Source organism: Canis aureus, chromosome 10, assembly GCF_053574225.1.
Source record: "Canis aureus isolate CA01 chromosome 10, VMU_Caureus_v.1.0, whole genome shotgun sequence".
Taxonomy (NCBI): domain Eukaryota; kingdom Metazoa; phylum Chordata; class Mammalia; order Carnivora; family Canidae; genus Canis; species Canis aureus.
In genome coordinates this window covers 62,778,349-62,794,411 of record NC_135620.1, presented here as the reverse complement: position 1 = coordinate 62,794,411, position 16,063 = coordinate 62,778,349, and the positions used below count along the sequence as shown (strand labels likewise).

General features: G+C 42.5%; 1 non-coding gene across 1 annotated transcript; it reads left to right on the top strand.

Moving 5' to 3' along the window:
• Positions 1 to 4,678: 4,678 nt before the first annotated feature.
• On the top strand, positions 4,679 to 4,785 carry LOC144322896 (U6 spliceosomal RNA). Its single transcript, XR_013388493.1, has one exon. It is a non-coding gene; the product is annotated as a U6 spliceosomal RNA (small nuclear RNA).
• Positions 4,786 to 16,063: the final 11,278 nt, after the last annotated feature.

Here is a 16,063-nt window from a genome sequence, read left to right as displayed (position 1 = left end):
ATGGGGAGGAGGCATGGAGACCCACAGGGGCAACATATGCCTCAGATCCTGGTATTTTCTCAACTCATGTTGTGGTAAAATCTGGGCCCCAGCAAGGCATTAATTTATATTTTTATTTGTGAATGCATTTGTGTATACAAACTCTTACCTAAATCTGCTAATGCTTTACTAATAAAAAATAAAACAAAACCCAGTTCTGCATGCAATACGCCCAAGTTTTAAGACAGGGAAAAGTAAGTTCATTAAACTAGTGGGTTTGATGTGCAATCCCTGGTGTCAGATGGTGAAACAGATGGTTTGTAAGCACAGAAGCAAAGAAAACAGCGTGAGTTTACTAAGAGCAAGCCATGCTAAACTAACCTTGTTCCCCTTTATGAGAGGGTTGACATGAATAAAAAAGAGAGATTCCTTAAAATCAGTATATGTCAGTTTCAGTAAGGTTAAAGTGGTTTCTTTTTTTTTTTTTTTAAGATTTATTTATTTATTTATTTATTTATTTATTTATTTATTTATTTATGATAGACATAGAGAGAGAGAGAGAGAGAGGCAGAGACATAGGAGGAGGGAGAAGCAGGTTCCATACCAGGAGCCCGACGCGGGACTCGATCCCAGGACTCCAGGATCGCGCCCTGGGCCAAAGGCAGGCGCTAAACCGCTGAGCCACCCAGGGATCCCCTTAAAGTGGTTTCTTGAGGACAAGATGGAGAAAAGTCACCTGAATGGTAACGTGGTCGATTTGTTGCTACTGAAACACGTGGTCAATGGGCCTGTGGCAGCCTTGATGAAGGTATATGGAGGCACGTCATAGGACTTTTAATTGTTTCCCAATTTTTTCAGTAAGTTGAATGAAATTTGCATAAACCCTAGCACAACATTTTAGAGATAGTACAATGAATATAAAAATCAATATTTTTTTTTAAGAAGGAAAATAAACCCAACCGAAACAACACCCCAAACTAATGGATGATTTTTAATAAAGGCAATGTAAAGTCTTAAGTCTGTGTCTTAAAAAATGCACAAGTATATGATGGAGGAGAATTGACTTCTTGTTAGTTCATGAAAAGAAGACATGGATATTTTAGTCAATTTCAAATGTAATGTGAGTCAACCGCATAAAATGGTTTGCTGAGTAATTGAGTAGTATCCGTATCAGATGGAAATGCCCATCACGTTCTACTTTCTAATGGTCACGCTCACCAGTAGTACCATTTCTAAGATCATGTGTCTGATTTTGGGAAAAACATAAACAAACTGGAGCGGATCCAGAGGATCTGACCAAGTCAGTTGGAAAATGAAGATCCTTTCATGGAAGGGCTTGGGGGAAAGCACCCACATGTACTGAATGTCTGTCTACTCTGAGCGTAAGAGAGAAGGAGAAAAGGCTGGAAGCAAAGAGGAGGATGGAATAAGAATTGGTTAGTTTCCTAGGGTTTTAAAGAATAAGTAAATGTGTAGGAAGTAGCCCCAGAGCAGACGTTATCCAGAATAGGGAGAGAGTAAGGCTTTGTTTTTTTTTTTTTTTTTTTTTTTTTTTTTTTTTTTGAGTAAGGCATTCTATAGCTTTGCTTTCTTTGTGTGAGTAAGGCTAAGGCACATGTGCCTGCGTGTGTGCGCATGTGCACGTTGTGTGTGTCTGTATATACGTCCAGGTAAATAAGTAACTAGGAAGCAATCAGAGTCTATTATCTTCATCGGTTTGGCTGCTTTCACAGAACACCACGGACTGTGTAGCTTATAAACAACAGAAATGTCTACCTCACAGTTCTGGAGGCTAGAAGTCTGTGATCATGGTGCCAGCATGGTTGGATTCTGCAAGAGTCCTCTTCTGAGTTGCAGACTGCTGTTTTCTTGTGCCTCACAAGGCAGAAGGGGAGTGAGAGAGCCGTCTGATGTCTGTTTGGTGAGGGCACTAATCCCACTCAAGAGGGCTTCCCCCTCATGACCTAATTAACCTCCCCCAACTCCCACCTCCCAGTGCTGTCATATTAAGGGTTTGGTTTTCAACAGAGGAATTCCGAGGGGGGACACAGACATCTAGTCCCTAGCAGTATACATTTCTGCTCCCCCTTCTTTCCCCGTGGCTCTCTCCGGGGGAATCCTATTTGTCCTCAGCCACATTTGTTCGTCATTCCGTATTCACTCTTGTCACTTATTTAGTGCCAGGCCTTGTGGTAGAAATTGGAGATGAAAGGTTGAATAAATTCAGTTTGTACATAAAGGGAGCATAGTCTCGAGGGGGCCAATGGGCGTTGTGCCTGCAACAACTCTCACTGAGAGCCTGAGAAGTGCAGCGGAGAGTCTAGAGTCACTCTGTTATCAGTGAAGTGTCAACTGTACAGACTTTCAGAGCTGCAGGGAATTTTGGACATCTGCTCAGTGCATGGTGTTCAGACCGCGCCTTGTGGCATCCTAGGGCCTTTGCAAATATTTCTGAGGGGTTGACGTGTGTGAGAGGGAAGATTCAATCACAAGATGTCTGGGGTCCTCCTTCCTCACACTTCAAGCAGAGCTGCTTCGCTTCTGTTTTGTCTGTTCATCATCCACATCCAAATGAAGTTGAGGAAGGGGTACCGCTATTGCTAAGTGTTTAGCCATGCCCCACATCCATGCAGGAATGTAGCGAACCTTTTGTGGCCAACAGGTATTGTGGTTTGCTTGAGGTGATGAAAGAAATGTTTCTGGTCATGTGCCCATAAAGACTATGAAATCTCTTCATTCAGGGATTTACTGAAATACCAAATAAGCAAAGATCTTCTGTGCTTCTAAAATCATTCTAAGATTTTTCCCTCAAAAGGTTAGCTCTCTCATAAGACTTCAAACCCCCCGAGGACAAGAATTTCACTTGTCATTTTTGTTTCTCAAGTGAGTAATGCTGTGAGCATTAATCCAATTTTTGGTGACTATATGAAGAAACAATGGAAAATAATGGATTCATTGGATTCAGAACAGGTCTTCTGACTGATTATGGGACACAAAATAAAATGCTGGAACCTTATTCAATTCTCAGTAACCTGACATGCGGAATATACATATCTTCGTTATCCTGTATTAGCTGTAACTATAGCAATCAAATTAGATATTGATTGGTGTCAGAGAAGAGCTGAACATTTGGCTCTGAAGCGGTGTCATTTCTTCCATCTGTGAACACCCCGTCTCCTGTCCCTTCTTAGTGAATCCTGGAATCTAAGTCACAAATATTGACAGAATCCTGCCAAATTTGTATTGCTCAGAGGAGGGCTATGTAGCTTCTTTCCTTGTGATGCACTGACTCACTGAACAGCTACCCTTGTGGATTCCAATTAACAGGAGTTCTTGTTCTTTCTGGTCAGACTTATAGGCAAATCTAACATCTCCAGGATCCCTTTAGCCACTTCTGAGTGTGGGCTGGAAGCACTCAGACACCCATGGAGGTGCTCAGTGACCAACCGACCCATGACTGTCTGACTTGGGCTTGACCAGACTGAAACTATCTATTGTGGTTCTCCACTGAGAAGGTGCCTTTTGGGCGTGAGAAGACATAACATAACTAGAACAACATAACTAGATAGTGTCTGGAAAGGGTGCTTTTCCCAGTTTTACCAAAGGGGTTAACCTATAAAGCTGCTCCTGGTACATGCACACACATACACACGCTCTCAGCCACTGATGTATTCATGGAAAGAGGCTTTAGTAAAGAGTGGAAGCCAAGATTTTATATATAGACCAAAAAGGGCAGGGATAGTGTTCTTAGAAGGGAGTTGACAAGAAAAAATGAGTGGGAAATATCAGAAAGGGAGACAGAACATGAGAGACTCCTAACTCTAGGAAACGAACTAGGGGTGGTGGAAGGGGAGGTGGGCAGGGGGTGGGGGTGACTGGGTGACGGGCACTGAGGGGGGCACTTGACGGGATGAGCACTGGGTGTTATTCTATATGTTGGCAAATTGAACACCAATAATAGATAAATTTATATATATAAAAAAGAAGGGAGTTGACAGGCAATTGCTGTAGGTTAGACCAAGAAAGCAAAGAAAGGCCCTGAAAAACTACGGGAATAGGAAGGATCCTGCTTAGCAATTCATAAGTCTTAAATTTTATGCTTTTTTGGGCTGTCGCCTTTATCTAGAGTAAATGGAATATTTTAAAAATTGTTCCTCAGACTCTTATCTGTACATTCTAAGACCACAACTTTATAGGTGGGTATAATTTTCTTCATTCTGAGCAACTGAATTCTATAGCTAAGGACACAGAGACAGACCTTTTGTCAGGAGGCAGAGACCTGCTTTTAGCTAGGGGACTTATCAATAGTAACTTTTCCTCAAAGCAAGTCCCAAATCTCAAAGATGGCTCCATTTTGGAGGTGGGGGTTGGGCAAAATGAGTGGAGAGAGGGAGATACAGGCCTCCAGTCACAGAATGAGTAAGTCATGGGAATAAAAAGAAGAGCATAAGGAATAGTCAGTGATATTCTGGTAGGATGTAATGGGACAGATGGTAGCTATACTTGTGGTGAACACAGTGCAGTATATAAATGTGTCAAATCACTAACTTGTACACCTGAAAGTAATGTAACATTGTATGTCAACTTTACTAAAAAAAAATCCAAAACACAAAAAACAAAAAACCCCAAAAACCGTGGCTCCATTTTTTTTTTTCAGGGATGCTCATTCTTCCTCTGAACTGGCTTTTCAAAAGCTGGAGTGCTTACTTTGGCAGCACATATACTAAAATTGGAATGATACAGAGAAGATTAGCATAGTCTCTACGCGAGGATGATATACAGATTCATGAAGCATTCCATATTTGGGACGCCTGGATGGCTCAGTAGGTTAAGCGTCCGACTCTTGACTTCAGCTCAGGTCATGATCTCAGGGTCATGAGATCGAGCCCCTAGTTGGGCACACGGCTTGGTGGGGATTGCACTTGAGATTCTCTCTCTCTCCCTCTCCTTCTGCGCCCCCCTCCCCGACACTCTCACTCTCTCTCTAAAATAAATACATAAATCATAAAAAAAAAAAGCTGGAACCATATTCCATTCTTTCACCCACATTCAGTACATGTGGAGCACCTACTATATGCCAGGTTCTGCACCTTCATTAGTTAATTAGCCACTGTCCTTATCTTCAGGAGTATCCTGGGAAAATGGACAACTGTTTCTAGTATGTGTCACAACCAAAAAAGCCAACCAAAGATAACACTGAGAACAAAACCAATAATTGATTTTGCTCACAAATCTCTAATTTTGGCAGGGTTCAGAACACCAACTCCTCTCTGTTGCATGTCTTCTGGAGAAGTTCAAAGGCTGCAGGCTGGGATCACCTGAAGGCTTGCTCATTAATCTATCAGGAGGTCGACTGGCTGTAGGCTGATAGCTGGGGCTGTGGCCACAACACCTACGTGTGGCCTATCTGTCCAGTCTTTCCAGTTCTTCACTACATGATGATGTGAACTTTAGCATTTAAATTCTGTACCTCGAAGTGCAGAATGCTTTTGCCTTCAACTTGCCTTGAGTTTTGAGATGTTGGTTGAGTTATGGGAAGCCCACATATTTACCAATACTGAGGTCTGCACACAAGTTCCGTAATTTTGATGTGGATTCAAGATACTGTTGGTATATGCTGAGCATGTCACAGATGCAGTCAATGCCCTGCTCCTGTCCCCTTTGCCTACCCATGCTCACTGGCAGCTGCTGTAGACGGTTTCCAGAGCATGGACAGCTTCCCACCCCAGCACCTGCTTTGCTTTGTCTCTGCCTAGGGGCGGGCTTGCTTTCTTTCTTTCTTTCTTTCTTTCTTTCTTTCTTTCTTTCTTTCTTTCTTCTTTCTTCCTTTTTTTTTTAAGATTTTATTTATTTATTCATGAGAGACACACACAGAGAGAGAGAGAGGCAGAGATATAGGCAGAGGAGAAGCAGGCTCCACACAGGGAGCCCAATGTGGCACTCGATCTCGGGTCTCCAGGATCACGCCCTGAGCTGAAGGCAGACGCTCAACCGCTGAGCCACCCAGGTGCCCTGCCTAGGGGCTTTCTTGGCATCCCGAGAAGCTTGAAGAGAGAGCCTCAGACAGATTCAGCCCAGAAGTGCAGGGACATCAGGACCCCTGGCATGGGGGTGGGGGGTCACTCACAACCAGTATGAGATGGAAATCAAGGGGTAAATGCTGCAGTCTTCACAGTAGAATAATTCAGAGCAGGGGTGACTCTATTTTGCATGACTGGACTTGGCTGACCTTGAGAGCACATGCTTCCTTGCAGTTCGCACCCTCTTCTCCCCACTTTTGTCCTGATTCTAAAGCAAGTTCCTCAGTTTCTGAGAGGGTTCCCAGCAGGACTGAGCCCCAGTAGCTCGTAGTTAATGGCTTCCTTATTCACAAAGCCTTTACTGATATTTCTCCTCCTGTTATTCTTTCTTTTTTCTTTCTTTCTTTCTTCCTTCCTTCCTTCCTTTCTTTCTTTCTTTCTTTCTTCTTTTTCTTCTTTCTTTCTTTTCTTTCTTCTTTAAGTTTATTTATTTATTTATTTATTTATTTATTTATTTATTTATTTATGTATTTATAAGAGACACACAGAGGCAGAGACATAGGCAGAGAGAGAAGCAGGTTCCCTGCGGGGAGCCTGATGCAGGACTTGATCCCAGGACCCCGGGATCACAACCTGAGCCGAAAGCAGATGCTTAACCATTGAGCTACCCAGGCGTCCCTTGTCTCACTTTCTTGTCCCTCTTTTCTCACTGGTGTGTGCTGGGGTCTTATTTCAGATATAGTACCAATACCCATCTCCTTCTTGGCTTCTACTCCCAAGGGAAGGTAAACTCAAGGTAGGCATTGCTTAGGAATGATGTTTTCTCCCCCACTGCCGCCCGGCAGTGATTTATTTAAGCACATGATCAGTTTATGATATGATTCCAATAATTATAAAGGTTATCTTCTCTGAGACAGAGCTGGAACTCAGATGCTTCAGGTGCTCAAGATTAGGCAATTACTGTCTTCCAAAGACCTCTTTGTACAAGTTCAAACACATATGTGTGGGCACTTTTGTTTTTTAGGTGATTGAGGAAAGAGGTGCCAGATGTTGCTCCTGTGTGTGCTTTTGTTTTGTTTTGTTTTTTGTTTTTTTCTGTGTGTGTGTGTGTGTGTGTGTGTGTGTGTTAGTGGAGAGACACTTGGAGGTGTGAGGGGAGATAAAGACCATACAAGGCTAGGAAGGCAAAAATTGTCTGGATAGTTGCCTCACACTCTTCCCTTACTGTGTCCTCACGGCTGAGGGCCTGGTTGGGAGCCTCTGCGGGAACAGTGCCAGGGCAAGTAACAGAGTCTGTATTTTGTGAGACACTGGGAAGGCTTGGGGTACACACAGTCCTGCTTTGGGACCAAAGTGGCCAAAGGCAGCACACAATGAGCAACACATGCCCTGCACCCTCCTCCCGCCCTCTGCCCCAGCCCCAGCACGCAGAGGGCGGGCTGCTTCTGCCTCAGAGCTGGGTCTGTAGAAATGTCCAGAACTTGGTGGAGAATCAGGAAAGACCCAAGGCAGGGCGTGGAGGCTGGGCCAACAGAGGCTGCGTTCTCTGTCAGGGGCTAGTGGGCTGCAGGCTGTCCCTGAGCAGGACAGAGCAAAAGGCCTTGGGCAGGGCAACTTCGAGGAGGAGGATAAACTCCTACATGGACAGGTAGAGGCGCAGAGCTGACCAAGTTTGGGAGACTTTGCTCCTATGGCCTCCTTCCGACTCACAGGCTCCTCGGCTGTGTGCTTTTGCTGTGAGCTCGCCGGCAGCCACATGATTTCAACAACCTGTGGACAAAAAGCTTGGGAGTCAATTATCCCACATTCTAGCTCTGTCACTAACAACACCATGGGGCAAGTCACGTTTCTGATTTCTCTGCGCCTCAGTTTCCTTCATTGTATAATGACCTCCTTGGCAAGATGAAAGCTGAAGATTCTTTATATAAAGTATTTTTAATTTTTATTATTTTTTAATGATTTTATCCATTCATTTATTTGAGAGAGAGAGAGAGAGAGAGAGAGAGCGGGAGGGGGAGGGAGAGAGAATCTGAAGCAGACTCCCACGCTGAGCACGGAGCCTGACGCAGGTTTCCCTCCGACCACCCCAAGATCGTGACCTGAGTTGGAAGCCTAACCGACTGAGCCACCCAGGCGCCCTGGAGGTTCTTTTTAATTTTAAGCTAACCAGAGTTCTTTCTCCAGAAAGCGTTGTTGGACCTACAGAGACCTAGAGAATGTCCTATCATGGTGGGATACCCCTCCTGCCTTGGAGTTCAGAAGTGGTCTGCGGCCTGGGATCCTCTTTCTCCTGCAGACCTCTTGGAAAAAGTGCCAGGTTATGGACAGACCCTGTGGCACTGAAGAGGACCGTCAGCCACAGCTTTTGCCTGAATTTCCACTTCGAGGCTTTATCTTAAATGTTTGAGAGATAACTCCTAAATTGATATTTTATTGTCCTTGAGCCCCCATTCCTTTGCTGAGTTCATCACAGATCACAAATGTGAGCATGAAACAGTTTGCCAAACTGGCAACTAACTGTACCTATTTGTGGTTAGTTTGGAACGAACCTGAAAGTGCCTCTTGCAGCTGTCTGCTTATTCTCTGCCGAGCCTCTGATTTCTCTCCCATGCTTTATAACTGACACCTTTCTATTATTTTTACTCCCCGCAGAGCTGGCTGATTGCTGTTTCAGAAAGTTAAATGGAAAGCCTCCAGTGGAGGTGTGATATCACGGTATCCCTGCTTTCAAGAGTGGAAAGCCCATCTTCACGGTGTCATAATCTGGGAGCCGAGGGCCGGGATTTCTCTGAGTTAGTGGCTTCTCCTGGCCAAAACTGTGCTCTCGGTGGCACAGCAGAACTGGCTGTGAACTGTTCCTTCATTTCTGATTAGCAGCCGAGCTGGTCAGTGATCACACGAGACAAGTCTGACAATAAGAAAATGCCACTCTGCTTCAGAAGTGATATTTAAGGAAGGGTATTGTCCCAAGGGTCCCAACCGGGCAAGACTGTTGAAAGAAAACAAAAATCACATGTGATCCAATCAGAGGGTCAGGGGGAAAACACATGATGAAAAATGTTTAGAAGCAAATTATTAATATCTGAATATGCCAGTATAATCTAATAACAAGAATATCTAATTTTTTGAATACCGATTATTTATCAGCTGTGTTCTGAGCACTTCTCTATATATTAACCCACTGATCCTTACCGCCACCCTATGGGGCAGGTATTGTTATCCTTACTTTATAGACGAGAAAACCACAGCACAGAGATGGCAAATAACTTGGCCGAGGTCACTCAGCTACCAAAGGGTTAAGTCTGGGATTTGAAACCAGACCATTTGGTTTCAGAGCGTCCACACTTAATCAGTCTACAGCTTCAAGAGCAAGGATGTGTCTATCCACATGGCAAATGAAGAAAGGAAAGTCATTACCTAGAAGCATATGTCGGGCCAAATTAGAAGTGGAGGGGACACCTTAATTTATATAGTGAAGTGTGTCAACTATATCTCAATACAACCCAGAGGAAAAAAAAAGTAGAGAGGCCACAGTGAATCCAAGCCCTCTGGCATGGCTTCTCAGGCCTTCCTGAGCCTCTTTGGTGAGCCTTCCTACCCCAAATGCTGCCTCTGCCCGTGGAACGAATTTCCTGGAATCCAATAGGCAACTTTGTCTATACCCAACTTGATTTGCTCAACTCCCTGCGCTTTTATATACCTTTACATACCCTTCCTGGAAAGTTCTTCCATCTAAGTTTGGAGAAATCCTCAGTTCTTTGGACTCAGCTCAAATGTCAACTCACCCTTGCGACCTTCTCAGGCATTTCTGGCTGGGTTGTTGCTCATTTGCTTCCCACCTGGCTCATCCCTTCACCATAGCTTGTTTCTGGTGATCTTGTAATTGCTTTCTCTCTCTCTCTCCTCACTAAGCTGAGAGCTTTTTCAAAGCGGGGTAGCATCTGGCACACTGCATGGCACATAGCTGGTGCTCCCTAAGTGTTTCCTGAAAAAAAAAAAAAAAAAAGCCTAATATTATTATCTAAAGTGTTATCATCATTAGATAAATTATGGGCGTTCAGAGGATCTGTCTTGAAGCTAATGTAAAGGACTTTATTTGGGGCTCTAATCATCCTGATAATTTTCTCTATCCTTTCACATATTTTGACTTGTTTGTGTAAATTGTTTTTTTTTTTTTAAGATTTTATTTTTTTATTCACTAGAAACAGAGAGACAGAGAGGCAGAGACACAGGCAGAGGGAGAAGCAGGCTCCATGCAGGGAGCCCGATGTGGGACTTGATCCTGGGTCTCCAGGATCAGGCCCTGGGCCGAAGGCAGCACTAAACTGCTGAGCCACCTGGGCTGCCCCTTGTTTGTGTAAATTGTTAACGCTTCATGAATATTTGACAATTTGACGCTGTGATGTTACATATGAATTAAACAACCACTCTAACAATGACGTTGACCATACAGCGTAGATACAAGTCTCATCCTTATTTTCTGGGCGAGTCGTGAAACCTTCCCTTTTCATTCTACGGGGTAGGCAGCTGTGCAGGATGAACTATAGGAGGATATGTTGTTTCTATCCTGGACACATGGGAGTTTAGAATTTTTGACTAATGACAATCGGAGAAGGACAAACATTATAGGACAAACATTCATTTGGGGAATATAAAAAATAGTGAAAGGAAATAAAGGGGAAAAGAGAAAAAAATGAGTGGGAAATATCAGAAAGGGAGACAGAACATGAGAGACTCCTAACTCTGGGAAATGAACAAGGGGTGGTAGAAACAGAGGTGAGGGGGGGTGAGGGTGACTGGGTGACGGGCACTGAGGGGGGGCACTTGACGGGATGAGCACTGGGTGTTATTCTATATGTTGGCAAATTGAACACCAATAAAAAATAAATTAAAAAAAAGAATTTTTGAGTAATGAGCATCAGAGGTTCTTACAGTCTTTAAACATGGGATTCATTTGAGAATAGTTCACTCACAAAATGGAGATAAAACATTCATTGATTTTACAAAGGAGGGAAAATTGAAACCGATTCCAAAATCTGCCTTTGCACAAGTGTAGCTCTGCCTTTTCCCAGAATGATTGCTGGCCTGTCCGTATACCTGGCCCAGTGTGACTGCGTGCCTCAACTTTGTCTTCTGCTCCTTTGTCATGGGGCTTACCTTCTCCCTCTACAATGCGTTCCTACCCTAGGATTTGCTCTGCACAGTCTCTTACAGACTCCTTTCTCCCAGTTTTTCTTTACTACGTCCTTCTCCCTCGTGCAGTCTATTCTCTTGCATGTGGAGTTTTTTCCCCCTCTTCTGTGGTTTGTTTCTTTGGTTCTCCCCAACACTTGACCCCCAGTCTTGGAACCCTCAGCCTCTCCCTCTACCCTTCGTTATCACCTTTATGGCCACCTCTGCTTAGCTCAGCGTTCGTTAATCCTGTTTACTCACTGAAACTGTTTTGGGGTGTATGGAGGTTAAATCAGGACCTTGTAGTGAGCTCTTGGTTTTTAGAAAGGTCATCTTCTTGCCCTCTGTGGGGAAGGGGAGAACTATTAGCAATGTTCAACCATGGAGAATCTGTCTCCATCCTCACATCTATCCTCCCTCCAGAATCAGAACAACCTCTCTATCCATGGAATAGCTTGGCCTTTTCACTTTAAAGCTCAGCAGAACATTTTACATAATGTTTTGATGTGGTTGTATAAAACGGATCCCTGCTGATAAAGAAACACTTCTCGAAAAAAGTTCTAATTTTCAAACAATGAGTATAAGCTGACCGCCCTGACCCTTACCTCATTTCTGAGCCTCTCCTCGTTGGGCTGGGCTGCAGGTGGCTGGTAATAACAAAATTGGATGTTTACCAATTTATACAAGTGCTTGAGGAAATTTGATTGAACAGTCTTGAAATGGGGAAGGAATCTGTAAACATCAAAGCCAGAAACCCTAAAGGGAAAGATATATAGATTTAACACAGTGAAAAAAAAAAGAGATGGCGATCTGGGAAAAATATTTATGACACATGTAATAGTCAAGTTAAAATGCTTGGTTTAGCAAAGTCTAACAAATAAATTAGAAAAAGATAAACATTTGGAATAAAAAATTCAATGAACATACTAAAGAGGTTCCATTTTATTAGTAAAGAAAATATAAATCAAAACAATAAGTTAGATTGGACACAGTTTAAAGTCTGATAGGAATGTTGATAAGAGGGTGAAAAATTAGATGTAGTCATACCAATATACACCTATTGGAAAGGCTAAAGTAAATACTGACTGTACCCACTGCTGACAGGATGTGGAGTGGTTGGAACTCTCATACATTCCATTTGTGAGAATGCAACATGGAACAGTCACTCTGGAAAACAGTGTGGCAGTTTTTCCTAAACTTTTTTTTTTTTAAGATTTTATTTATTTATTCATGAAAGACACACACAAACACACACACACACAGAGAGAGAGAGAGAGAGAGAAGCAGAGACACAGGCAGAGGGAGAAGCAGGCTCCATGCAGGGAGCCTGACGTGGGACTCGATCCTCTGACTCGGGATCACACCCTGAGCCAAAGGCAGAAGCTCAACCGCTGAGCCACTCAGGTGTCCCAGTTTTTCCTAAACTTAAACATACCACATGACCTAGCAATTCCACTCCTGGATATTTATTCTAGAGAAATGAAAACTTGTATTCATACACACATATACATAAATGTGAATGTTTATTCCAGCTTTATTCATAACTGAAAAAACTGGGAAGAACTGTCCTTCAATGGATCAATAAACTGTGGTATAGCCATATAATGAAATACTTAGCAAAACAAAAACAAAAAACCAGAACTATTGGTACATGCAGTACATGTACCAGTTTGGACAAATCTCAAAGCATTATGGTGAGTGAAAGAAGCCAATTTCAAAAGGTTTCATACTTTCAGACTCTAACTTTATGATATTTTTGAAAAGACAAAAAATTATAGGGACAGAGAATAGATTAGTGGTTGCCAAGGGCTTAGATGCTGGGAAGTATGCTTACAAAAAAATAGAATAGGGGAGATTTAGGGGAGATGAAATTGTTCTGATTATGGTAGTGGTAGCACAAATCTATATGTGTGTTAGGATTCATAAAACTGTATACCCAGAAAAAAAAGCACATTTCACTCTATGATATTAAAAAAAAAATAAAAAAAAAATCATGAGCGTGTACATTGGTGCCAACTTTATGGAGGATGATTTAGCCATTTGTATCAAAATGCAAAGTATTGTCTATTCTATTAGCAATCTCACTTTTGCTAAAAAGTAAGGAATCTTCGGCATGTGTGCAAAGATAGCACAGGGATGTTCATGGCTGGATTTTTTTATAATTGTAAAAAGAATATACAAACTATACATCTGTCTGTGGGGATTTAATTTCAAGTTATGATACCTATGTAGAGTGGGAATCATACCTCCATTTAAAATATGTAAATCTACGTTTGTTTACATAGGGAAATGTCCATAATTTATTATGTAGTGAAAATAATAGTTTACAAATAGCATCTATGTCATGAACTTGTTTTGTCCAAATATGTATTCATAGAAAAAAAAATTCTGGAAGGGTGTACACCAGGCATATCGACAGAAGTCATCTCTGGGTTGCGGACTTCTAGTGATCCTCATTTTCCTTTTTGTACCTTCCATAGTCTTTTTATCTTTATATCTTTCCTATTGTCTGAACATTTGACCTATAAGCATGTATTAACTTATGTATTTTAAAAATTCGTTTTTATTTTTACGACAACCCATGCAAAATTTGAAGGTGTGAGTTTTAGACCATGATAAAATCTTCCCAAGTCAAACAGATGTGTTCAAATATCATGGGCTACACAAAAGTTTATACTGTCCGTACCACATAAACTAGAAAAAAGAGCTTCTAGTGCATCTTTCGAGGACTGCTGAGACCAACAATGTTATTCCCACCATTTAACTTTTCAGCCTTCAATATGTATGGGTTACCAACACTCTTCCTCATTTTTTAGAAGTTGTAATTCTTGGGCTGAAGGAACATACCGTCAAGGTGTTTAGATGGTTAAAAACCAAATAACGCACCTTGTTTAGTAAAGAGTATGATTCGATGCATATGGTGATTGGGAGGATAAAATGGAAAGGTTATCTATTACTAAATTTAGAACTTATGTCCTGATAGATTGATGGTCGATTTAAATATAACTTCTTGTCAAGGCTCTGTTTTCAGAATCAGATTACTATGACTCCACAGTTTCCTTGAAGTCTCACTGTCTCACATTTCTATTGGCCTTTGCCTGGTTTTAAGAAAATGAAGAGGGTGAAGCTGCGACTTTGGTTTTCATTGTGTCATGGTTTATATGACACACTGGTTATCTCATAGAAATATAGGGTGACAGACAAATTGCCAAAGAAATAATTGTCATTATCTCATTGAATCTTAGCTCATTCAAAACTCTCTCCCACACACTGAAGATTTCATTTGGGAATGCTTTTGTCTCTCCAGCTGCCCACATGTTTTTCTGATTCATCTCTCTCTTCTCCAGCTTTGTTTTACTGACCACCCCCAGTGGAGTGCTGACTGTTTTTCATCTTGCTTCCTCTGTTTATCTCTAGGGATTTAATTCAATAAACAGAGTGGCTCGGACCAAACTTTGGGCCCTTGGGGTGTGGACGTGTGCTTTGGTCTCACTTTTTGTTACCAAAGGAGAGGGTTGTTTCTGACCTCTCTGACTCTTCCCCCTGCTGATTTTACTAGGACTTTGATACTAGTCCAGGGTGAGATTTTTTGAGGTGGTGGTGTTGCTTTTGTTAGGGGTGGTAAAGCCTTTCATTGCTTTGGGTCTCGAGTTGTGTTCCTTTATAGTTGTAAAAGTGTGCCTTAAAACATCAAATTCGAACTAGCAAAAGTAGAAGGTCAAGGTTACCATCCTGAAGGAAAGATGTGTTTCTGATTATTGATGCAGAAAACGAGAGCTACCTGGTAAAAGAACTTGCGGCTAGGTTTGATTTCACCAAGATTTAGATAATTCACTGCCTACCCTCCTCCACCCCCACCCTCCACCCCTACCCCGCCCTTGGTGCTCAGCCTCAGCCGCCTCTCCCAAGCCCCTCCCAGTGTCTCCCTTGCCGCCACACTCCCCTGGGAACTTTCAGACCAACAGGCCGCAAACTCAGAAGCCTGGGGCTGGGCAAGTGGTGCAGAGTAATAAGTCCGGCTATTGAAGAAGACAGGGATTAGTGGAGATTTGAGCAAAGTGAAAACAGCATATTTCTTCTAGAGGGAACCTTTTTTTGGCATCAGCCAATTGTTGCTTTGTGGGAACAGGCCGCGTGTGGTCAGATCTTCCACTGTTTCAGCAGAAGCAAGAAATAAAGATTTTTGTGTGACATTTTCAGTCTTGTCAACCACTTCAAATAGAACACCAACACACGTTAGTCCAAACTGTGTGTCAAAGGGCCGTCTGTGGCCAGGAGCCACCAGTGTGCACCTTCTGATAAAAACTAACGCGTGAACTTTGGGAGTCCTGAAAGCTGGGTGCTGCTGAAGGCTCTTTCAAGGTCAGGACCAGCATGGACATAATTCCAGCAGCAGGCAGGGTACCTGGGACTTGGAGGAACCAGTCTTTGGTGGTCCTGCTGCTGTGTGCCAGCGACAGAGCAATTGGTTGCTAAAAATTAGCCTCTCTAGATCTTTTTGGAAGCCCCCAGGGCTCTTAGGTAATTCTTGGGAAGGAAATCTCAAGAAGGAGACATGAGACATCCTGCTAATAGGCAAGCGGGGATTTGAGTAATTAAAGATAAAAAGGAGATGGGACCATAGTGGAACCTCAGCCTGGTGAAGTGGTTTATACTGGTTAATCTAACTGGACACATCAATTGAAAAAAAAAAATCCACAAATTAGAATTTTGGAAAGGGGTCCTATTTATGAAGTTATTATGAAGCCCAATTATACTGTTGTTGGGGATGATAATAAAATAGTAATAATAACAAATGGTAATAAGAATCCAGCATCTGTCATGTAGCCAGCACTCACTCTACGCCAGGCACAGTGTAAGTACTTCACACGCACGAACTCTTCCAACACCAA